Raw genomic sequence first — 23981 nt, forward strand, 5'->3', positions numbered from 1 at the left:
CTTTTGGCACCAATCCTAACCAAGGTGTGATAGGCTGGTCCAAATATCTACTAGGGTAAATTGTAATTCAATTTGTTGCCTAGCATCACTGTGGAGTTTCCTGTGTGTGTTACAATCTCATTGGCCTGTGTGTGGCCAGGCCCAACCACATGGCCTTGCTCTATAAAAGTTAGTCTGGAAAGCAGGGAGGGGGTTGCCCTCTCTGTAAGAGGTGTGGCCCTGGCCGGCCAGTTTGATTCCTGATGCTTGGCGCGAAATAAAGCTTTGCTTGACCTTTGCTTTGTATCAGTCTCGCTCCTTTAATCACGGACCCATTATTGGGGTACCCAATTTTGGGGGACCCAACAGTATATTGAAACAATAACATTTTGAATATATCAAACAAGATAAAATCTCTTACTAACTTTTCTCTTTTTTAATATGGCTACTAAATTTTTTAGAACTATGTATGTGCTTTCCATATGTAGGTTGCATTCTTTGTCTGTTGAACAAACAGACCTAGGCCAGAGGTTTGGGACTGATGGACAGGATAATCAAGGAAGAAGGAGAGAGGCACCACCGCCCCTGAATTCCTCCTCTGAGACCACACAGCCTTGGGTACTCATGTTTCGCTCAATCACATCTGCTCTTTCTGAATGTGAAGATCTCTTCCATCAGATACTGTACCACTCTAGCTCCACGGTTTGATTACTAGAACACTAAAAGCAATGAGAAATCAGGATATATGACATCATGAGAATTTTCTCTCCTCCTTGGTGCAAATAATGCTGTTTGTTCTTCTGCTGAAAACATGTGTGTGTGCCTGTTCCCATAGATGATGCATTATCCTCTGAACCCAGGGAGCAAGGATGTGGGGACTGCCTAGAGGTTGGAGATGCCTCCCAGCCCTGGCTTCGGACCTCAACAGGAAGGGGCTGGGCACCCTGGGACACCGAGTCCCAGTGTTCTACACTTGACTATGTCACCTGCTACATACTGGCTCTGAGAGTAGACAAGACACTTAACGCTCTGAGCCTTAATCTCCTTGTTTGCAGAATGGGACAATTACCTCAATTCAAGGTCTTGTGATTAGGACTAAATGAGACAACGTGTGTAACACACCTAGCACATTAGCTGGCAAACAGTAGATACTCTGATGTCTGACTTCCTCAGGCTCTGTGTTTGTGAGATTCAGTCACATTGTTGCATGTGCTGGTCCTTTGTTCATTTCCAATGCTGTGTTGCCACTGAAAGCCACTACCGTCCCTTACATCCTTTACCTGGCTATCATGCCAGGTATCATCCAATACTCTGATATTGATGGACAGTTCCAGTCCCTGCAAATCCTCAGCAACACTGAATGTTGACAACTTTCACTTAGACATTCCGGTGTGTGTGTGTGTGTGTGTGTGTGTGTGTGTGTGTGTGTGTGTGTGTTGCATGGGGTGTCAAATTTTATTTCAGTGAAAACTGATAAGGTTGAACATATTTTCATTTGAGTTTTAACAATGGACATTCTTTTTGGTGAAGTGCATATTCACAATTTTGTCTATTTCTTTTTCTCTCTCTCTTTGTCAACACAAGTCCTTTATTGGATATATGTATGCAAAAAGCATTTCCATCGGTGGCTTATCATGTCATGGTATTGATTGATGAGCAATCCTTTTTTTTTTTTTTCTCATTAAACTTTTGTTTCAATGGGTCTCAAAATTCTGTGACAGATTTTTGGTCAAGTTGTTTCCATTAAAAAGTACTGATTTTAAAAACTAATAACTTAAAACTGCCACACACACACAAAAAAACAAATGGTCCACAAAACATTCTCCTTTCCTTCTGAAGGTTTTATGATGCATTGTTATCATTAACCAGTCTTTTACTATTAAACTTAAATGGCCAATTGACACAAACAGTTCTGAGACTGTTCTTCCACCACTGATTAAGACTGGGGTGGCAGGTATTGGGGATAATATTCATTTAGCCTTCTGAGCTTTCTGGGCAGACTTGGTGACCTTGCCAGCTCCAGCTGCCTTCTTGTCCACTGCTTTGATGACACCCACAGCAACCGTCTGTCTCATGTCACGAACAGCGAAACGGCCCAGAGGAGGATAGTCAGAGAAGCTCTCAACACACATAGGCTTGCCAGGGACCATATCAACAATGGCAGCGTCACCTCATTTCAAGAACTTGGGACCATCTTCCAGCTTTTTTCCAGAACGACGATCTATCTTCTCCTTCAGCTCAGCAAACTTGCAAGCAAAGTGAGCTGTGTGACAATCCATCACAGGTGCATATCCAGCACTAATTTGGCCTGGATGGTTCAGGATAATCACCTGAGCTGTGAAGCCAGCTGCTTCCATTGGTGGGTCATTTTTGCTGTCACCAGCCACATTGCCACGACGAACATCTTTGACAGATACGTCCTTGACATTGAAGCCCACGTTGTCCCCAGGAAGAGCCTCACTCAAAGCTTCATGGTGCATTTCAACAGACTTGACTTCAGTTGTAACGTTGACTGGAGCAAAAGTGACCACCATGCCAGGCTTAAGAACACCAGTCTCCACTCGGCCCACAGGGACAGTACCAATACCACCAATTTTGTAGACATCCTGGAGAGGCAGACGCAAGGGCTTGTCAGTTGGACGAGTTGGTGGCAGAATGCAATCCAGAGCTTCAAGCAGTGTGGTTCCACTGGCATTCCCACCTTTACGGGTGACTTTCCATCCCTTGAACCAAGGCATATTAGCACTTGGCTCCAGCATGTTGTCACCATTCCAACCAGAAATTGGCACAAATGCTACTGTGTCGGGGTTGTAGCCAATTTTCTTAATGTAGGTGCTGACTTCCTTAACGATTTCCTCATATCTCTTCTGGCTGTAGGGTGGCTCAGTGGAATCCATTTTGTTAACACCAACAATTAGTTGTTTTACACCCAGTGTGTAAGTCAGAAGGGCATGATCACGGGTCTGCCCATTCTTGGAGATACCGGCTTCAAATTCACCAACACCAGCAGCAACAATCAGGACAGCACAGTCAGCCTGGGATGTGCCTGTAATCATGTTTTTGATAAAGTCTCTGTGTCCTGGAGCATCAATGATGGTCACGTAATACTTGCTGGTCTCGAATTTCCACAGGGAGATATCAATGGTGATACTACGTTCACGTTCAGCTTTCAGTTTATCCAAGACCCAGGCATACTTGAAGGAGCCTTTTCCCATCTCAGCAGCCTCCTTCTCGAATTTTTCGATAGTTCTTTTGTCGATCCCACCACATTTGTAGATCAGATGATCAGTAGTGGTAAACTTGCCCGAATCTACGTGTCCGATGACAACAATGTTGATATGAGTATTTTCCTTCCCCATTCTGGTTTAGGATGAGCGGTGGTTTTCACGACACCTGTGTTCTGGCGGCAAACCCGTTGCGAAAAATCCCTTTTTTTTTTTAACATAGTATTATTTGCCTCAGGGGTACAGGTCTGTGAATCATCAGGCCTATACATTTCACAGCACTCACCATAGCACATATCCTCCCCAAGGTACATAACCGAGCCACCCTATCTCTCGCCTCCACCCCCCAGCAACCCTCAGTTTGTTTCATGAGATTAAGAGTCTCTTATGGCTTCTCTCCCTCCTGATTCCATCTTGTTTCATTTTTTTCCCTCCCTACTCCCTATTATCCCCTGCCCTGCCTCTCAAATTTCTCATATCAGAGAGATAATATGATAATTGTCTTTCTCTGATTGACTTAATTTGCTCAGCATAATACCCTCTAGTTCCATGCACATTGTTGCAAATGGCAAGATTTCATATTTTTGATAGCTGCATAGTATTCCATTTTAATATGGACTATTATCCAATTTAATATGGAGTGTACAGATATATACATAAGTACATATATATATCACATCTTCTTTACCCATTCATCTGGTGATGGATATCTAGGTTCTTTCCATAGTTTGGCTATTGTAGACATTGTTGCTATAAACATGTGGGTGCACATGCCCCTTCAGATCACTACATTTGTATCTTTAGGGTAAATACCCAGGAGTGCGATTGCTGGGTCATAGGGTAGCTCTATTTTCAACTTTTTGAGGAACCTCATGCTGTTTCCCAGAGTGGCTGCACCAGCTTTATTTCCAACAAAAGTGTAGGAGGGTTCCCCTTTCTTTGCATCCTCACCAACACCTATCATTTCCTGACTTGTTAATTTTAGTCATTCTGATTGGTGTGAGGTGGTATCTCACTGTGGTTTGGATCTGTATTTCCCTGATGCCGAGTGATATGGAGCACTTTTTTATGTATCTGTTGGCCATCTGGATGTCTTCTTTGCAGAAATCTCTTCTGCCCGTTTCTTGATTGGATTGTTTGTTCTTTGAGTGTTGAGTTTGACAAGTTCCTTATGGATTTGGGGTACTAACCCTTTCTCAGATATGTCATTTGCAAATATCTTCTCCCATTTTGCCAGTTGTCTTTTGGTTTTGTTAACTGTTTTCTTTGCTCTGCAAAACCTTTTAATCTCAATGAAGTCCCAATAGTTCATTTTTGGCCCTGCTTCTCTTGCCTTTGGCAATATTTCCAGGAAGAAGTTGCTGTGGCTGAGACTAAAGAGGTTGCTACCTGTGTTTTCCTCAAGGATTTTGATGGATTCCTTTCTCAAATTGAGATCTTTCATCCATTTTGAGTCTATTTTTGTGTGTGGTGTAAGGACATGGTCCAGTTTCAATCTTATGCATGTGGCTGTCCAATTTTCCCAACACCATTTGTTGAAGAGACTGTCTTTTTTCCATTGGACATTCCTTCCTGTTTTTTCAAAGATTAGTTGACCATAGAGTTGAGGGTCCATTTCTGGGCTCTCTGTTCTGTTCCCTTGATCTATGTGTATCTGTTTTTGTGCCAGTACTATACTCTCTTAATGATTACAGCTTTGTAATAGAGTTTGAAGTCTGGAATTGTGATGCCACCAACTTTGGCTTTCTTTTTCAACATTCCTCTGGCTATTTGGGGTCATTTCTGGTTCCATATAAATTTTAGGATAATTTTTTCCATTTCTTTGAAAAAAATTGATGATATTTTGATAGGGATTGCATTAAATGTGTAGGTTGTTTTAGGTATCATAGACATTTTCATAACATTTCTTCTTCCAATCTAGGAGCATGGAATGTTTTTCCATTTCTTTGTGTCTTCTGCAATTTCTTTCATGAGTACTTTATAGTTTTCTGAGTACAGATTCTTTGCCACTTTGGTTAGGTTTATTCCTAGGTATCTAATGGCTTTGGGTGCAATTGCAAATCGGATCAACTCCTTAATTTCTCTTTCTTCTGTCTTGCTGTTGGTGTATAGAAATGCAACTGATTTCTGTGCATTGATTTTATATCCTGATACTTTACTGAATTCCTGTATGAGTTCTAGTGGTTCTGGCATGGAGTCTTTTGGGTTTTCCATAGAAATTATCATATCATCTTCAAAGAGTGAGAGTTAGACTTCCTCTTTGTCAATTCAGATGTCTTTTCTTTTTGTGGTCTGATTGATGAGGCTAGGACTTATATGTTGAATAGCGGTGGTAATGGTGGACATCCTGCTGTGTTCCTGACCTTAGGGGAAAAACTGAGAGTGAATGGTATTCACTCTGGGATTTTCATAGATGGCTTTGATGATATTAAGGTATGCACCCTCTATCCCTACACTTCGAAGAGTTTTGATCAAGAAAGAATGCTGTACTTTGTCAAATGCATTTTCAGCATCTATTGAGAGAATCATATGGTTTTTGTTCTTTCTTTTGTTAATGTTTTGTATCACGTTGATTGACTTGTGGATGTTGAACAAACCTTAGAGCTCAGGAATAAATTCCACTTGGTGGTGGTGAATAATCTTTTTCATGTACTGTTGGATCCTATTGGCTAGTATTTTGGTAAGAATTTTTGCATCCGTTAAGTGATAACATGGAGGACATGGGGAAATGGAGAGGAGAAGGGAGTTGAGGGAAATTGGAGGGGGAGATGAACCATGAGAGACCATGGACTCTGAATAACAATCTGAGGGTTTTGAATGGAAGGGGGTGGGAGGTTGGGGGAGCCTGGTGGTGGGTATTATGAAGGGCATGTATTGCATGGAGCACAGGGTGTGGTGCCTAAACAATGAAATCTATTGCAGTGAAAAGAAATTAAATTTTTAAAAAACTTCAAAACTTGAAAAGAAATATTTCTGCATCCATGTTCATCAAGGATAATGGTCTGTGATTCTCCTTTTTGATGGAATCTTTGCTTTTAGGATCAAGATCATGCTGGCCTCATAAAATGAATTTGGAAGATTTCTTTCTGTTTCTATTTTTTGGAACAGTTTTAGGAGAATAGGTATTAATTCTTCTTAAGATGTTTGGTAGAATTCCCCTGGGAAGCCATCTGGCCTTGGGCTCTTGTTTGTCAGGAGATTTTGATGATTGCTTTGATATCCTTACTGGTTATGCGTCTTTTCCGGTTTTCTATTTCTTCCTGGTTCAGTTTGAGTAGTTTATACATCTCTAGGAATGCATCCATTTCTACCAGATTGTCAAATGTGCTGGCATATAGTTGCTCATAATGTGTTCTTATACTTGTTTGCATTTCTTTGGTGTTGGTTGTGATCTCTCCTCTTTCATTCATGATTTTATTGATTTGGGTCCTTTCTGTTTTCTTTTTGGTAAGTATGGCCAGGAGTTTCTCAATCTTATTAATTCTTTCAAAGAACCAGCTCTTAGTTTCATTGATTTGTCCTACTGCTTTTTTGGTTTCTATTTCATCGATTTCTGCTCTGATCATTATGATTTCTCTTCTCCTGCTGGGTTTAGGCTTTCTTTGCTGTTCTTCCTCCAGCTCATTTAGGTGTAGGGTTAGGTTGTGTACTTGAGACCTTTTTTGTTTCTTGAGAAAGGCTTGTATTGCTATATCCTTTCCTCTCAGGACCACTTTTGCTGTGTCCCAATGATTTTGAACAGTTGTACTTTCATTTTCATTTGTTTCCATGAATTTTTTCAGTTCTTTAATTTTCTGGTGGACCCATTCATTCTTTAGTAGGATGCTCTTTAGCCTCCATGTATTTGAGCTCTTTCCAACATTCCTCTTGTGGTTGAGTTCTAGCTTCAGAGCATTGTGGTCTGAAAATATGCAGGGAATGATCCCAATCTTTTGGTACTGGTTGAGACCTGATTTGTGACCTGGGATGTGATCTATTCTGGAGAATGTTCCATGTGCACTCGAGAAGAATGTGTATTCTGTTGCTTTGGGATGGAATGTTCAGAATATATCTGTGATGTCCATCTGGTCCAGTGTCATTTAAGGCCTTTTTCCTTGTTGATCTTTTGCTCAGATGATCTGTGCATTTCTGGGGGGGGGGGTGTCAAAGTCCCCTACTATTATTGTATTATTGTCAATGTGTTTCTTTGATTTTGTTATTAATTGATTTATATAATTGGCAGCTTCCATGTTGGGGCTTAGATAATTAAAACTGTTAGTTCTTCTTATTGGACAGACACTTGAAGTATGATATAGTGTCCTTCTTCATCTCTTATTAGAGTCTATGGCTTAAAATCTAATTAATCTGATATAAGGATTGCCACCCCAGCTTTCTTTTGATGTCCATTAGCATTGTTTTCCACCCCTCACTTTAAATCTGGAGGTGTCTTTGGGTCTAAATTGAGTTTCTGTAGACAGCATGTTGATGCTGATACCCTGTGTTTTTTGATTGGGGCATTTAGCCCATTTACATTCAGGGGAAATATTGAAAGATAGGAATTGAGTGCCATCGTATTGCCTGTAAGGTGACTTTTACTGTATATTGTCTCTGTTCCTATGACTTTTAGGCTCTCTCTTTATTTCCTGTAGGGCTGGTTTGGTGTTTGCAAATTCTTTTAGCTTTTGTTTGTCCTGGAAACTTTTTATCTCTCCTATTTTCAGTAACAGCTTAGCTGGATATAGTATTCTTGGCTGCATATTTTTCTCCTTTAGTGCTCTGAATATATCATGCCAGTCCTTTCTGACCTGCTAGGTCTCTGTGGATAAATCTGGTGCCAATGTAATAATCTCCACCATTGATGTTATAGACTTCTTGTCCTGGGCGGCTTTCAGGATTTTCTCTTTGTCACTGAGACTTGTAGGTTTTGCTTTTAGATGATGGGGTGTGGACCTATTTTTATTGATTTTGAGGGGGGTTCTCTGGGCCTCATTGATTTTGATGCTTGTTCCCTTTGCCATATGAGAGAAATGCTCTACTATCATTTGTTCCAATATACCTTCTGCCCCTCTCTTCCTTTCTTCTTCTTCTGGGATCCCAATTATTCTAATATTGTTTCATCTTACGGTATCAGTTATCTCTCAAATTTTCAACTCATGGTCCAGTAACTACTGGACCAAGAGTTGTTTGTCTCTCTTTTGCTCAGCTTCTTTGTTCTCCATCATTTGGTCTTCTATATCACTAATTCTCTCATCTGCCTCATTTATCCTTGCAGTAGGAGCCTCCATTTTTTTTATTGCACCTCATTAGTAGCTTTTTTGACTTCAACTTGGCTAGACTTTAGTTCTTCTATTTCTCCAGAAAAGAATTTTATTTCTCCAGAAAGGGATTCTCTAATATCTTCCCTGCCTTTTTAGAGCCCTGCCAGCACCTTGATAATCATCATTCTGAGCTCCAGTTCTGACATATTACCAATGTCCATATTGATTAGGTCCCTAGACATTGGTATGGCCTCTGGTTTTTTGTTTTTTTGTGAAATTTTCTTGTAATTTTATCCAGATGAGAATAGATAAATGGGAGAATAAAATACTAAAAGGTTAGCAATGACCTCACAAAGATATACACTAAGCAAATCAGAAGAGACCCAAAACCAGGTTGAGAAGAAAGGGGGGGGGGAAAGGGGGAAAAAATTATATGTATGTATATATAAAAGATTGGTGAATAGAACAAAAACATGCACTTGATTTGTTGTATATTTTGGTCTGTTAGAAGAAACTACCTCCAAAGTTTTATAGAAAAAAAATAAATATGGGCAGACACAATGAAGGGATGTAATATGAATATAAAGATGAAAATTTAAAAAGATTCTTATAAAGGAATTGATAAGAAAAGAAGTTGGTTGAAAAAAGAAAAAGGAAAAAATGAGAGAATGTTATCAGGCTGGAGACTAGAACAAAGCCATGTGCTAGATTAAGGGTGTATTTTGATCTATTAGGAGGAATTATATACCAGAATTTTAAAGAAAAAAAATACCCTATATGTACACAAATAATAAGGTTAAATACAATGAAGGGATAAGATGTGACTATATGAAAATTAAAAGAGATTTTTTAAAAGCTATTGATAACATAAAATAGTTAAAAATGTTAAAATAGTAAAGAGGAAAAATTAGAAAAAATATAATAAGAAAAAATTAAAATTAAAAAAATTTTACTTTGAAAGTCTAAAGAGTCATGGGGGAAAAGCGATGAATTCTACATATTTCTTTCCCCTCACTCTGAAATTCTGTAGTTCTCACTGACTGGTGAACTTGGCCTCAGCTGGATATTCTTGCTGATCTGGGGGAGGGGCCTGTTGCAGTGATTCTCAGTGTCTTTGCCCGAGGTGGAATTGCACTGCCCTTGCCAGGGGCCAAGCTAAGCAGTCTGTTCAAGTTTGCTCTCTCAGGAGCTTTCGTTCCCTGAATGCTTTCTGTAGAGCTCTGGAGGACAGGAATGAAAATGGGGCCTCGCAATCTCAGGCCCGGAGTAGCAGAGAGCTCAGGGCCCCACTCCTCAGTGCACTCTCAGAGAAAAGCAGCCAATCCCTCCCATCTCCCTGGTCTCTGGCCACGCTCCGAGCTCACCCAGCCTGTGACCAAGCTTTTCTATTTTGGGCACATGGCCTAGTTTGGAGTCTGCAAACCCAGCAGATTCCTGATGCTTGCCTGTGCTGCTCCTCCCAGAGGAGGAAGGTAAGTTTCCCCAGGTCTGCCACCTGTGGGGTCCCGGCTCAAAGAGCAGTGGCCTGACTGTGCCATGGATCATGGTTTAAGGTAACCCTAAGCTGGGAGCTCCCTCCTCGGCTCTGTGTCTGCAGCCGGCTTCCCCAATCCAAAACCTGGGAGTCTGCCATGCTCAGACACCCACAGTCTTTCTGTAACTCCACGGGTCCTGAGACCACCTTGTCCCTGCGAGGGCTCCACTCCTGCTTAGCCACTGGAGCAATGTCCCTCCACAGAACAGACTTCTAAAAGTTCTGATTAGTGCTCTGCTGCTTCACCGCTTGCCCGGAGTTGGGCCCTCCCCCTGCGATCTCTCTTCCCGGGGCTTTGGATTCACTTCTCTGCATGTCCTACCTTCCAGAAAGTAGTCTCTTTTCTGTTCCTAGAATTGCTGCTCTTCTTCTTTTCAATCTCCTGTTGCGGTTGTAGCTGTTCAGAATGGTTTGAGAGCTGTCTAGCTGAACTCCTGGGACGTGATGATATTTCAGTCTGCTACTCCTCTGCCATCTTGCTCCTCTCCCAGCTCCTCCTTTTAAAATGGCTATTTCTTCCCTTCCCAATGGTGGGTACTCAGGAGGGCACGGATTACATGGAACACTGGTTGTCATACATAAACAATGAATCATGGAACCCTACATCAAAAACTAATGATGTACTGTATGGTGATTAACATAATAAAAAATTATAAAAAGTAATAAAATAAAATAGCTATTTCTTCCCTCAGGGTTAGCACTGTTGTACACTAGTTACATAATCTGTGCCAACCCCCAAAGTCATGAAAACATTCTCTTCTGTTGTATTCTAAAAGTTTATTGGTCTATATTATATAATTAGATCCCTAATCCATCTGAAACTGATTTTTGGATATGATTTTGAGGTTGGCTTAAAGATTTACATCCATAAAATTGATCCAGGATCATTTGCTGGAAAACATGGAAAAATTTGCGATTTATTTTCCATGTCCAAGAGTTTAGCTGTCATTGTCTTAAGTGCCTTTTTCTTTTTAAAATATTTTTAATATTTTAGTATTTTATTTTTTTAATAACTGGCATTTATTTATCATGAACTGAAGCCCTACTATGCTGAGCTCTCCACAGCAATGGGACAACCAAGTGTGGCCCTCACAGTTCTCAGGGGAGCGGACATATGACAAACTGCTCATAGAATGGGTCTATTTTACTCATCTCTCTATTCTTGAAACCTCAAACAGTGTCCAGCTCATAGTAGGAGCTCAGGAATTAACAACTGCTATGGACAATGGGACAACACTATGTCTCTGGCCTTTGGATTTAAATGAAATGTTTGACAAATAACAGCTTGTCTGGTTACATGCTGATGATTCTGGGCAAGTCACATCATCTCTCTGAGATTTGATTTCCTGGTATGTAGGGTGAGAACGCACTCCAAGGGGTCTGGGGGCGGTGAAGAAGCTAACTGGTGAAAGGGAGCCTGGGTGGCCCAGTTAATTGAGTTTCAGGCTCTTGGTTTCAGCTCAGGTCATGATCTCAGGGTCATGACTTTGAACCCCGTATCAGGCTCCAAGCTCAACGAGGACTCTGCTGGAAATTCTTTCCCCCTCTGCTCCTTGCACATGCACACACACTCTTCTCTCTCCCAAATAAATAAATAAGTAAATAAAATCTTTAAAGAAAAAAAAAAAAAAGGAAAAATGCAGCTAATGGGTGAAAGAAGCCTGACACACTGAGTGCTCCTCAAGTCACAGCTATTGGAGTCAATACTGTCACCATAACGTCAAAGAGCCCAGGTAAAGCCTCAGATTTCCACATGCTTTCTGAAGAATGGGGAGGACTCAGCAGATGGCCTCTCTGCCTCATCCACACTAGGATCTCAGAATCAGAAATTCAAGCTGTTGTCAGTGGCCGTAGAGCAGCATCTAGTGGAAGGGAAGGAAAAGTGACAATGTCACAGGATATCTGGAAGAGAGAGTTTTAAAGGTGGGGACAAAGTTTGGCAGAGAAGCCAGGAAAGTGACTGGCCTGTGCTGGTGTCCTCAGCAGGGGAGGTCACACAAGGTCCCCTGATCAGGACCCGGGACTCTCCCTACCTGAGCCAAGGGGACCAATGGAGGAGAGGCCCTCTCCCTCTCATCCCCCTCACTCCCTCTCTTCCTCCCTCCCTCCATGAGTGCTGGGACCCCATCTGTACCATGTCCAACCTGCTGCCTCCACTACTCCCAAGTCCCCAGCTCTCAGGACATCAGGACAGAGGAGGACTCTGTGCAGGGCACAGTCAGGCCATCTCCATGGCTCTTGGGCCACTCATCAGCAGCGGGGTCTGTGTCCCTCTGACACCAGGTCCTTGGGTTTCTGGCTCTGTTGGCCTGTGCAGGAACACTAACCATGCTGTCCCTTTCCCTTGCCCCATCTTCCTGCCTCCCTTCATGCCTCTACCTACAGCCCTCCCTTCTCCTCCTTCTGCCCAAAGAATCTAGAGAAAACCAGCCTTCTCCCCTGTCCTTGTCTGCCTAGGAGAGTGGTGAGAAGGAACAGTGCTATCAGGTTGATGCACTGAACATTTGGTAGCAGAAAGAGTGAGGGTCCAGTGATCCTCAGGGAGAGTCCAGGGGTGGGCTCGTAGGCTATGGATATGGAAAGGACTCTCGATGAGAGGATGGGACTTGGTCCCCTGCCACTGAAGGACCTAGGGTTGGATGAGGAGCTGTAGAGACTGGAGGAAGAAGGAGGACAGGGAAGGTACTGTACTCAGGGCCAGTGCTGCCCACATCCGCTGTCAGCCAGACCTTCATCCAAGGTACATGGGTGTTTACTTAGACCAAGAGCCAGTGAAACCTTGAGGGTCCTGGAATCCATCCATTAAGCCACCAAAGCACCAGGCCAAATGGCCACTTTCCTAGTTAATTCGCAAGAACTGGTGGGGTTCCGGTTGACAGCCAGGGTTGGTCAGTCAAAGGGAAGCTAGTTCTTGGCAGAGTTATCCTGCGATATTTGGTTTGGAATAGCCTGGGTTCTGAGTCAGCCAGTGAGCCCAGCAGACCACTAGTCCTTGAGGGTTAGCTGGTTACCAGGAAGGCTCTGCCTGAGGAGGCTGGGGGAGGACGGCCACAGCTGGGCTTCCCTGGCCCTTTGGAGGGCTTGGTTTGGGGAAAATAGTGGGTATTTTTGGGTCAGGGATTGATAGAAAAGGTGAATGGTGATTCGGACCCTTTTCTTGGCTCTGATACTTCTTCTAGGACATCATCTCTCTCTCATAGGAACCTTGAGGGAGGAGGAGTTGATAAATGAAGGAAGGGAAGCCCTTGGTTCAGGAGTTAAGGGCATGATTGAAAGGACTTGGGGCTGAGTTCAGGGAATCTCTGTCCTCAGGAACCAGGTGCATTCCTGGTCCAGAACCCTCACTCATCTGTGTTGTGGATTTCTGAATACCTCTAAATTTCAGTGCCGTGAACTATACAACACACGTCACAGGTCCTGCTCAGCCCACCCCGCAGTGCTGACGGGATCAGAGGAGATGGGAACAGATATTCCTGAGCTGTAATGCATCCTCCCTTTGTACAGGATGAGAAGTAAACCTCACCCTCCCTGCTCTGTGGCCATGTAAGCCCCTTCTCCAGAAGCAGCCACTGCTCAAACACAGAGCACTTACCAATTATTTTCTTAAGGATTTACCTGTATGTAATAATTTTTGAGCATCCTACTGTTAATAGGAAACAGGAGGTTCTATGCAAGTATTCATGGCGCAGTGCAGAGAACTGAGGCACAGAGGGGTAGCCCGACCTTCCCAGCTTCTCATAGCATCTGAACCCAGGACCTCGGGCTCGCGCTGTCTGTTACGACGCTCTGCTGACTTTCTATATCGCTTCATGCAAGGAAGGGTATTTCCCACGCAGTCTGTCTGCTGGGTGTTTTAAGTGCGCACCAAACCACAGGATTCCTAAGCCCAGCTTTGATTCAGCGGGTGCATGAGAGACCAAAAGCTTCTACTGTGAAGCAGTTATCACTAGTTTCGCTGTGGTCTTCTGCCGCCAAGGTGTCAACAGCTCTCTTATTATGAACTTGTTTCCAGAGTCTTAGCTGATGGATACAAAAAGAAAATTCGGTCCTCATTTACGAAAAAAACGCACCTCATCGCCGGCAGCGGGTCAGAAAAATGTCCTGCCGCGCCCCAGGGTGCATCCCGCAGACGAGTCAATGGAAGGAAGCGTGGAAATTAATCATTCAGCAGATTTGAGAAGAAATGAATGTTTGTTCGGTGTACCACACGTGATGGAAAGCTATAAACATGATAAGCCATGTGCTTTTTTATTCCATGTGTGAAAGTTGTGATTGGCTGAGTCAGTCAGTAGTGCTGTGACCATGACTGTGGAAGTAAAGACGGGTTGACAGATAACTCAGCCTTGTTCACATTTAATAGGAAACAATGTCTCAAGTTAATGTTTGGATATTAACTGGTGCTGAACATTAATGGAAATAGATCTCTTCTGGAAACATACTAGTTTTTAATTAATAAACCCGTTTTTAAAAATATTTTTAATTAATCAAGCAAATAAATAAACAAATAAATAAAATTAATTAATTATATTATAATAACTTGTTTATAAATTATAAATTATTAAATTAAAAATTAAATAGATATTTGTTTAATTAAATAATTATAATAAATTATAAATTATAAACTTACTTAAATAATTAAATGATTAAATAAATAATTAAAATTAATAACATTATATAAATAACTCATCTAATTTATAAAGCACTTCAGATTCACGTAAAACTTGAACAGGTAATGGAGAATGATCTCCTACGCCCTTTCCCCTCCTCCCTACCTTGTTTTGCTTGTTACTCACCTCTGACCTTCATGTGGTGTGTTTGTTCCTATCAGTGGACCAATATTGGTGGATATTTGATATCAACGTGCACTCTTTGTGTGGTATAATTCTATGTTGTTGTTTTTTTTTAGAAAAAATTTGGAATTTGGAAAAAATATATAATGTCTGGTATCAACCACCCAGAAGAGTCTCACTGCTCTACTAATCCCCTGGTTTCATCTATTCAACCCCCCACTTCCCTGAGACTCCTGATCTTTTTACTGTCTCTCTAGATTTGCCTTTTCCAGAATGTGATATAGTTCTGATCATGAACAATTCACGGCAACTTTGACGGTCTTTGCCAGAAAGCCGAAAGGCTCTGTTCCTCATTTCTCTCCTGCCCCTCTCCTTTGCTGGTGACCCAGTAGCAGCCCAGTTCATGGTTATTAACTAGCTGGTTCCATGACTCCCTCTCCCTGCCCAAGTCGACCAAACCTCCCTGAGTCAGTCCCGAGCAGCAGTGCCGCCCGAGACTGACAGCCCCTTGGTGTCCTCCTAGACCCTCCAAGTTCCTATCTGAGAAGCTTCCTCATGATCCAGCAGATTAAGAAGCCCCATCTAATGCCAGGTTATGGTCTTCCGGCTTTGAGATGGAAACGTCGCTGTGTCAGTTTATCTCATGTTTGAATGAGCTCACGTATGGAAAATCTGACAATGGATATTGTAGATGGGATGTGCAGTTCTCATTGTGGGGAGACTCTTGAGGCCTGATTCAAGAGGGTGCTCACATGCCAGCATCAGCTTACCAACCGTATGGCACGGCGTCTCTCTTCAGCACCAATATCCCTCCTGGGTTTAAGAGTCTTACTGTTGCTGATCAAGATGGACATAAGAGTTGCATCCACTGGGACAAGCCTGTGTCTTTCCCACAGGGGTCCTCCACACTTGGTTCTGGCGTCTTTGCCCAGGCCATGGCTTCCTGTCTCATTTTCTAGACTCACCCAGAGAACAAAAGCCCCGTGCCAGCAGTGTACAGTATGGCCGCACCTTCGCGGGGGTTTCTTTTCTGTAAGGGCAGGTGGCCTCCAGACCCAGTAAAATAGGAATGTGTTTTTGAATCACTTACTCACTGAGGAAAAATCCATGAGAAAGGAAAGGTGGGGCTCTCGTGTTTTGCTGGAAGGTCATGCTATTTCTGGCTTCCTGCTGGGAATGAGGATTGGGACGTTTCTGGAAGGACTGATTTTCCAGGTAATGGACTGTGGCCAGTGCTACAGCCTCTGGGAGCAGCCATGTTTCCTTTAGGTAGCATGGGTCTGTGTGCTCAGGCTTTAGGGATGTCTCTGTGTGGGTCTGTGTAGTGTGAATGTGAGGTGTGGACAATGGCTGGACCCGAGAGGGTGTGCTCCCCCTGTAGATATGTCCCGTGGACATGTCACAACTTGGTGTCACTCAGAGAAAACCCTGCCTCCCCTGTACCTTTGGCGTGCCCTGTCTTGCTCAGCCTTCGCCATAGCTGGGCAGGGCATTGGTTTTTTCTCCCCACTGTTCAGAGGGAGAAACTGAGGTACAGAGATGAGTGACCCACGCTCCAGAGTGCTCAGGGGGAAGAACCAGCCTGTGACCTCCAGCTCTGAAGTACTGACCTGTGCTCAACACTTGCACAGGGTCACTAGCGACGGAGTTCCAGCATCTGTGCATGTGCCTGGAGGCTGAGAATCTGCAGAGGTCCCAGATGTGGCCACTGCCATAAGGTGGCGTCTGAGGTCCCACAGCCCAGGGCGGCCAGAGGCACCCAGAGCCAACTCTGGCATGGAGGGTAATGGGAAGCAGGCATAGATAGCCCTGTGCCCCTGATCCGCCTGCAGATTCAGAGGTGAGAGGTCACCTTGGACCATGTAGGTCCGCATCTGTCAGTGCTGGGGTCGCTCCTCAGCCTTCAGCCCAAAGTAGGGAAATATCGTGGAGATTTGTCACGACAAGCCCTTGAAGCGTCAGGCTGTGTGAGCTGTATAGCCTGAGATGGTGGCAAGGAGGAGTTCGATACCCCGCTGTTTTACCAGCCTGGACTCAGCTCCTCCCTCCCCTCTGTCCCGCTGCTCTCCTTGGCCTCCTTCCACCACCAAACTCCTCTGTCCCTGACAGCAACACCAGGGACTGAGTTACAAGTGTCCTCCTAGCCCCACACAAAGGCCTGCTGGAGGAGCACCCCAGGGACAGGAACAGGGAAAAGGCCCCATGGAATGCCAAGGTGAGCTCACCTGCCTTTGAGATGCAAAGCCTGCTTTCTTGGTCTCTTTCTCTCTTTTTAAATTCAGTTGAATTCCGAAGAGAAGCTGTGGGCCTGTGTATCACACACAGTGTAAGGACCTATTGAACCAGACTTCATTAAGGTTAAACACCAACCTTGTTTAACCCTTATACTGTCCCTGCTCCCCTCCCCCAGGGGACTGACTTAAAAAAAAAACGAGTCCTGGAAACCAGCCACAGGTAACAAAGCCCAGATACAAGGGTGGGTCAGGCCAGGTGGAGACATCCGATCAGTGGGGGGTTGCATACTGTCTCCCTAGCTACCAAGGAGTATGGGGCCCGCCTTTTGGGAGCCTTTTGGGCACCAATTCTGACCAAGGTGATAGGCTGGTTCAAATGTCTACTAGGGTAAATTGTAATTCAGTTGGTCACCTAGCATCTCTGTGGAGTTTCCTGTGTGTGTTACAATCGCATTGGCCACCTGTGTGTGGCCAGGCCCGAACGCATGGCCTTTGCCCTTAAAAGCTAGTCTGTGAAACAGAGAAAGGTCACCCTCTCTGTAAGAGGCACGGCCCTGGCCGGTCAGTTTGATTCTTGATGCTTGGCGTGATATAAAGCTTTGGTTAACCTTCACTTTATATCAGTCTTGCTCCTTTAATCACGGACCTATTTTGGGGGGACATAATGGTATTTGACATCTCCTTTTTGGGGGTTTGGGGGAGTCGAGTCCCACCTGGGACACCTGCTTCACACAGCCACTGGGGGGATGGCAGCACCAGCTGGTAGATGGTAGACTGTGCGAAGTTGGGGTGGGGTGAAGGTTTCTCCCCAGCAGAAATCCTCCCTTGTTGGATGAAGAATTCCATGATTGGCAACCAGTATGGATGGAGAGTACGGGATCCAAGAAAAGCTCAGGCCCATTTTGCCAGCATCCTTTCTGCTGGCCTTGGGGTTGATGAGGGAGCACAAGGCTGGCTGAAGACAAAGCAAAAGCTGGCGCCTTGCACCCCCCTCTCCATCCATTCCCCCTCAGTCATATGTGTAGCATCCCTCAGGCAGCCCTGACTGCCATGAACAATAAGCAGATAGTTAACTTTCAGAGATCACAATCCTGCAAGACATCTCCCAACTATCTTGATAATGGCTTGCTAAAAGACAACATTGGTCTTCCGGCATCTTGTAGGCCCATATGAAAACTCCACTGATACCTCCCTTCCCCTCACCTTCCCCCACCTGCAGGGTACATAACCTGCCATCCCTCACAACCCGGGGCAGCAGCTCTTCCTGACCACAGGTCCTGTCCCAGTGCTTTAATAAACCACCATTTTACACAAAGATGTCTCAAGAATTCTTTCTTGGTCATCGGCTCTGGATCTCAGCCCACTGAACCTCACCTAGGCTCTAGAACTTCATCAGGGTCATGGACTGGACTGTTCCCCAGCCAGTTTGCTAAAGCCACCAATAGGACAAATGACCCAGACAGACGTATAGGGAGTGATGTGATCTGTCACTGCAGGTAGTCTTGGGAATAAGTGACAACAGTATCAACTCCAGATTCCCTCACTTTCCAGAAAATGATCTAGGTGGAAAGAGAGAGTGGAGGTCCCTTGCCACCTCTGCTGATTCTGGGTTCCTGCTGGGAACCAGGGCTGGGGGTGTGAGGAGGGAAGCTAATTCTCCAGGTAAAGAACTGTGGCCATTCTTCAACAAGTACCGCTGTTCCCTTTCGTGGGTGAGGGTTTGCATGCATGGTGGTGGGCTGTACCTTGGGGGAATCAGGTGCTGTGATTGTGTGTGTGTGTGTGTCCATCCCCCTAGATCGAGCTCCCCTCTAACAACACAGTTGTCAACGTCAATATCTAAGTGACAATTCCCATCACCATTGTTTCATGCAATTATCTGTTTCAAAATTGATCAAATTGTGTATTTTAAATGTTTGCTCTTCCCTGTATGCCAAGTACACCTCAGTAAACTTGGGGGGAAATGCCATCACCAGCTAGGAGAATGTTCACAGGGTTCTAAGTGGACAAAACTGTGCTCCAGATTAAGGGGTCAAAAACAACTTCAGATCTGACCTCTGAGCAGGCTGTTTCATTCCCCTCGAGGTGCTGGCATCAATCATGACTAAAGAAAAGGAGCCCTAACGGTATCTAGTTGGCCTCTGAGAAAAGGGAGGCTGGGGAGGGTGCAGAATTGTGCGGCGTCACACAGCTTGTGGTTAAGGAACCCGGCACTGAGATGAAGCCCTTCAAGCCCCAGACCCTATGCACTATCTCTCATGCCTCCCTCATCAGGAGAGAATTCTGAGAGGGGATGAGGCAGGTGGTGAAGTCATGGCTGGTGTGAGTGCTGTGTGGACGTCTTCCTAAAAGCCCAGAGAGAGGGGCTTGCTTCCCATTCCAGCCTCTTCTCCAGCCGCCTTGTAACAAACTAGGCATTTTCCTTCATGGAAATTGGGGAGAGGCAGAGAATGCAGTCAGGTCTCCTGTTCCCCAATTGAGACACATCAGTGGGGATGAAACCACGACCAGACCAGAGACATGGATGTTCCCAGTCTGAACCACCCAGGGCCCGGAGGGATGAGTTTTTACTTTTCACCTGCTTCTGGAAGTCACCTGACAACCAGTCCTTGTCTACACACTGTTGGCCAAGGGTTATCTGGCCTGCAGACACAGTTACACTGAAGAGATCTCACCCCATGTGGCCATAGCAGCTGTAGAGCTGCACAGGAGGTGAGAGGGGCACAGACTCCAGGCACGGTGAGCTTAGCAAAGTGATGGGAGCTGAACCCAAGGTTGGGGTGATCCTTCTTGCTCCCTTTTATGGCCCAGAGGACATCAGTTTGAGAGTTTCTCTGACATGACCTGAGAGTTCTCACACACAAACTCTGAGTCCTCCTGCTCATGGGGACGGGTAGCCACTGCAAGGGCATCAACAGCATCTCCCTCATTCCTTCTCCCCGAAGTGGTCAATTCTCAGCAGCCTCTCTTGATACAGCCTGGATTAGGGTCTACTTCAGGGGCAGAAACTTCCCTCTTCAGCTTGTCTGGGCCTCTGTGACCCCATCCTAAGCTAAGTACCTGCCCAGGCTCTAGTCTGGATCAGGAAGAGAAGGATGGGCTCCTGAAGACAGTGAAGTGTCCCTGCCCCTAGCTAGACATGCCTACTCACATGTGAGTTAATTCGAGGAAACAAAGCTAAACAGTCCCATCCTTCATCACATCAGCCAAATTTCAGGTGCCCCGTAAAGCATGTTTACAACACAGAACATTTTCATCCTCACAGACAGCTCCCCTGGGCACCTGTTCTGAGCCTGGCAGAGGGGCTGCTCATGGACCCCATCTAACCCAGACTGTTTCCACCACAGTTGGGATCGCAGGTTGATCCGTGCATGGGTGAGAGCTATCTTGGTCCCATGGAGACAGGGAAGTGCCATGTGAAGGGGCATCCTTCCTTTCACTGAGGGTTAGCAGCTGTGCTCAAGGTCTTGTTGAAGGGCTCTGACTCCAGGAAGCCCAGGGCAGGTCTGGGTCTGGAGGAAGAACAGGTTATGCCAGGCGAGCCAGCCTGGTCTCCGCTGGAGCCACAAGCACAAGGGAGCCCCTCTCTCTAACAACCCACCGCTCATGCTTGTGTCTCTAAAGATTAGATTGTCTACAGAAGCTACAATTCAGCAGTGAAGATGAAGACACCCCAGGTAGGGAGCAGCTCTCAGGTGTGTCCCATGGGAGAGGTTTTGGGGAGCAGTCAGGGAACACTTACAGCGTGGAGACTTAGGAAATGCTATGAAATCAGAGAGAACAAGGAAATGCATGTGCTTTTCATATTTTAATGATGTAAGAATAAGAGCCGTCATGTCTATTAGCTTTGGGTGTACTGTTTGTCATCATCTTGTCTTCCTTTGCTATTTAAGATTACCTTTCCTCCAGACCCTCCAGGCGCTGGTCTCATCCAGGCATAGGAGGTCCTCGCATCTCCCATGTCTATAAAATGTCCTGCTGCTGCCCCCTCACCTGCTCTCCTGCATCACCCTGGCTCCTGACCTGGGTCTGCAACACAGAATGGTGCTGAGCAGCCCTGAGTGGTGGGCAGGGAGCAGGGTGGGAGTGAGAAGGACTGGGCCTTCCTGCTGGAGGGGCCCTGGAAACCTGGGTCTGCCCCGGGCTCCCCCCACTTTGTGCTCTCCTGCCCTGGAGGGCTCTGGACTCACTTAACAGCTACCCAAATCACACAATTTTAAAACAGGATGATTCCATCAAGAATCTGATTCCCAAAATCCTCTTCTTCTGCATTCCAGAGACTGAATCAAGAAAGAAAGAAAAAAGAGAACAGGAAGAGGAAATGGAGTGTAGAGAGGCAGGAGGAAGAGCAGAGGCGAACGAGAGTCCTTCAGGGACCCAAACCCCAGGAGGGCACTGGGGTGGCCTTCACTGCCCATGACCTTGCAGGGGGGATGACAGTCAAGGCCAGTGCTACGAGGGAAGGATGTAATGTGAACCTACCCTGGGGAAAGGACACCCTTGCCTTCTCCAGCCCTGAGTTTGCTAGGTGAGTCCCCTACTGGCTCCGAGGTTGGGCAGAGGGGGCTGTGGGTGCCCAGAGGTTCACCCTGTGCCTGATGCCAGGAGGAGCAAGTCACATAGTGTTCTTTGTGGAAAGTGTCCCTGGAGGGTTCACCAGTCGGGTGTGGCCCTCTCAAGGTGAACAGGGAGCAGCTCAGCCAATCCATGTGGGGAAATAACGCGGGAGCTCAGGCTCCCGAGGAAAGTGAGGAGGACAGAGGCCCTGGGGGTCCCTCACATGCCAGCAGGGTGGCTCTGCTGGCCCCACCACCCATCCCGGAGGGCACATGGCAGCCTGGGCTCAAGTTGGCAACAAGGCAACATCCAACCTCAGCTGGGAGAGGCCCGAGCCCTGGGGTTCCCTCAGCCTCTGGGGAGACCCATGGATGGCCAGGCTTACCTCATGGCACCGTTTCTCAGGTTCTATAGATTTTTCATACATACAGGGAAACCAAACAAAACACTAGAATTTGAAGGAAATTGAGTGCAGTGCTAATTTGGAATATGTTAAGGAGTTAGGATTAGAAATTGTGCACAATTCAGGGACACCTGGTTGGCTCAGTCAGTTAAGCATCTGCCTTCAGCTCAGGTCATGATCCCAGGGTCCTGGGGTTGAGAGTCGTGTTGAGCCCAGAGTCGGATTCTACAGGGATACTGTCTCTCCCTTTCCCTCTGCCTGCTGTTCCCCCTGCTTGTGCTCTCTCTCTGTGAAATAAATAAAATCTTTTAAAAAATTGTGTACATTTCACATTCTACTTTTGTAAATAAAACAAATATAAGTTGTATTATATGTTAAGAAGCAGTGTCTTCTGTCACTTACCTTGCTGGAATATACTAAAGCCATGAAATTATTATTATTTTTTAAGACTTCTGTTTTACTTATTCATTTGAGAAAGATAGAGAGACAGGGACAGAGAAAGCACAAACAGGGGGAGAGGCCGAGGGATACAGAGAAGCAGAGTCATTGCTGAGCTGGGAGCCTGATCCCAAGACCTGGAGATCACCACCTAAGCCAAAAGCAGGTGCTTAACCATCTGAACCAGCCGGGTACTCCCCAAATTAGTGATTCTATGTGAAGCATACTAATTGTCTTTTAACTGAAAGCCATAGGCAGGGTTTGATGGCATGTTAGGGAGAAGAAGGAATATGAGCAAGGGAAGGGGGCATTTCAGGTCTCTGTGCCGGGGCAGGTGTCATGATGGGTTGTATTGCATGAGGGGTGGGGGGCAGGGTCACCACTCTTGGTCTCTGTCTTCAGACCTCTGGCTCCTCACAGGGCCCAGAAGGTGGGACTTGGCCTTTTTCTCCTGCAGTTACTTACATGAATTTCCCCAGTGGCAGCTTTGCATCGAGAGGAGCTTGCCTGCCTTCCCCTGGGGCGGTGCTAAAGCTTTCCTTGTGCGCAGCAAAGTTTCTGCACAGTAAGGTTTGATTGGATGCTGTGTTTCAGCATCTCACTTCGCAGGGGCCAATTCCTTCCTCTTGTCCCCGGACAGGTGTCACAGAACCCAGGACAGGATAGTGGCCTCACCCTGGAACTTTGCATCCTGAGTTAAAGTGGAGACTAATTCCTGTCAGGGCTCCAGGTTCCTGATCTGGACACCAGCTCCCCCAGCTGAACACTTGTCTTGATCTCACTCTTCTGAGGCACCACAGAGCAGAACAGACACAACAAACCTTCCCCATGGGGCTCCTTCTGCCATGAATTGGTGGACTTATGGCCGCAGACATAAACACACTTTAGGTACATGGGTTTCTCAAGATGACCCAGGCAGATGAGACATCTACTTCCCTCTTTAAAATGTTCAGCCAGACCCACTCTCTGTGGAAAAACTTGTAGACTGGAGTTTCCCAATGACCGAAATGACCATGAGTGCTTGGGTTCTTAATCTTCTCTACTTGCATGTCTATACATGTTATGTAGCTACTACATGTCATCCCTCTCCTAGGAAATGACACACAATATAAAGATAAATGACTCTTGGCCCTGAACTTCTGATATTTGAGATACTAATGAGAATAAAAAGCTTGGTCGGTCAATCAGCCTTGACCTGAGCTGGTGCAGTGAACCAGATCATGGGTGTCCAATACTGTAGCCACCGACCACCTGTGGCCATCGAGCACCTGGAGTTCAGCTCCTCTGAGTTGAGATGTACTCTGAGGGTAAAATGCACATTGGATTCTGAAACTAGAAGAAGGAAGAAGTGAAATTATCTTATTGAGATCTCTGAAACAATTCTCATTGACATAAATACATGTGGAAGGGATACCATTTTTCCAATTATAATTATTTTTACTCATTTCCTTTTACTGTGTGTGACGTGGCTACTAGAAAATTTGTTGCTGACGTAGGTGGGACACATTAGATTTCTGCCAGGCATTGCCAGACTCAACTCCCGAGAGTCTCCAACTTGGGGAACTGGTCCCACCTGGCCGTGACT

General features: G+C 45.4%; 1 pseudogene; it reads right to left on the minus strand.

Annotated features, from left to right (window-relative positions):
• Nucleotides 1-1696: 1696 nt before the first annotated feature.
• On the minus strand, nucleotides 1697-3390 carry LOC131811750 (elongation factor 1-alpha 1-like; annotated as a pseudogene).
• Between the last annotated feature and the right edge of the window lie 20591 nt (nucleotides 3391-23981).

Source organism: Mustela lutreola, chromosome 11 (assembly GCF_030435805.1).
Source record: "Mustela lutreola isolate mMusLut2 chromosome 11, mMusLut2.pri, whole genome shotgun sequence".
Taxonomy (NCBI): Eukaryota; Metazoa; Chordata; class Mammalia; order Carnivora; family Mustelidae; genus Mustela; species Mustela lutreola.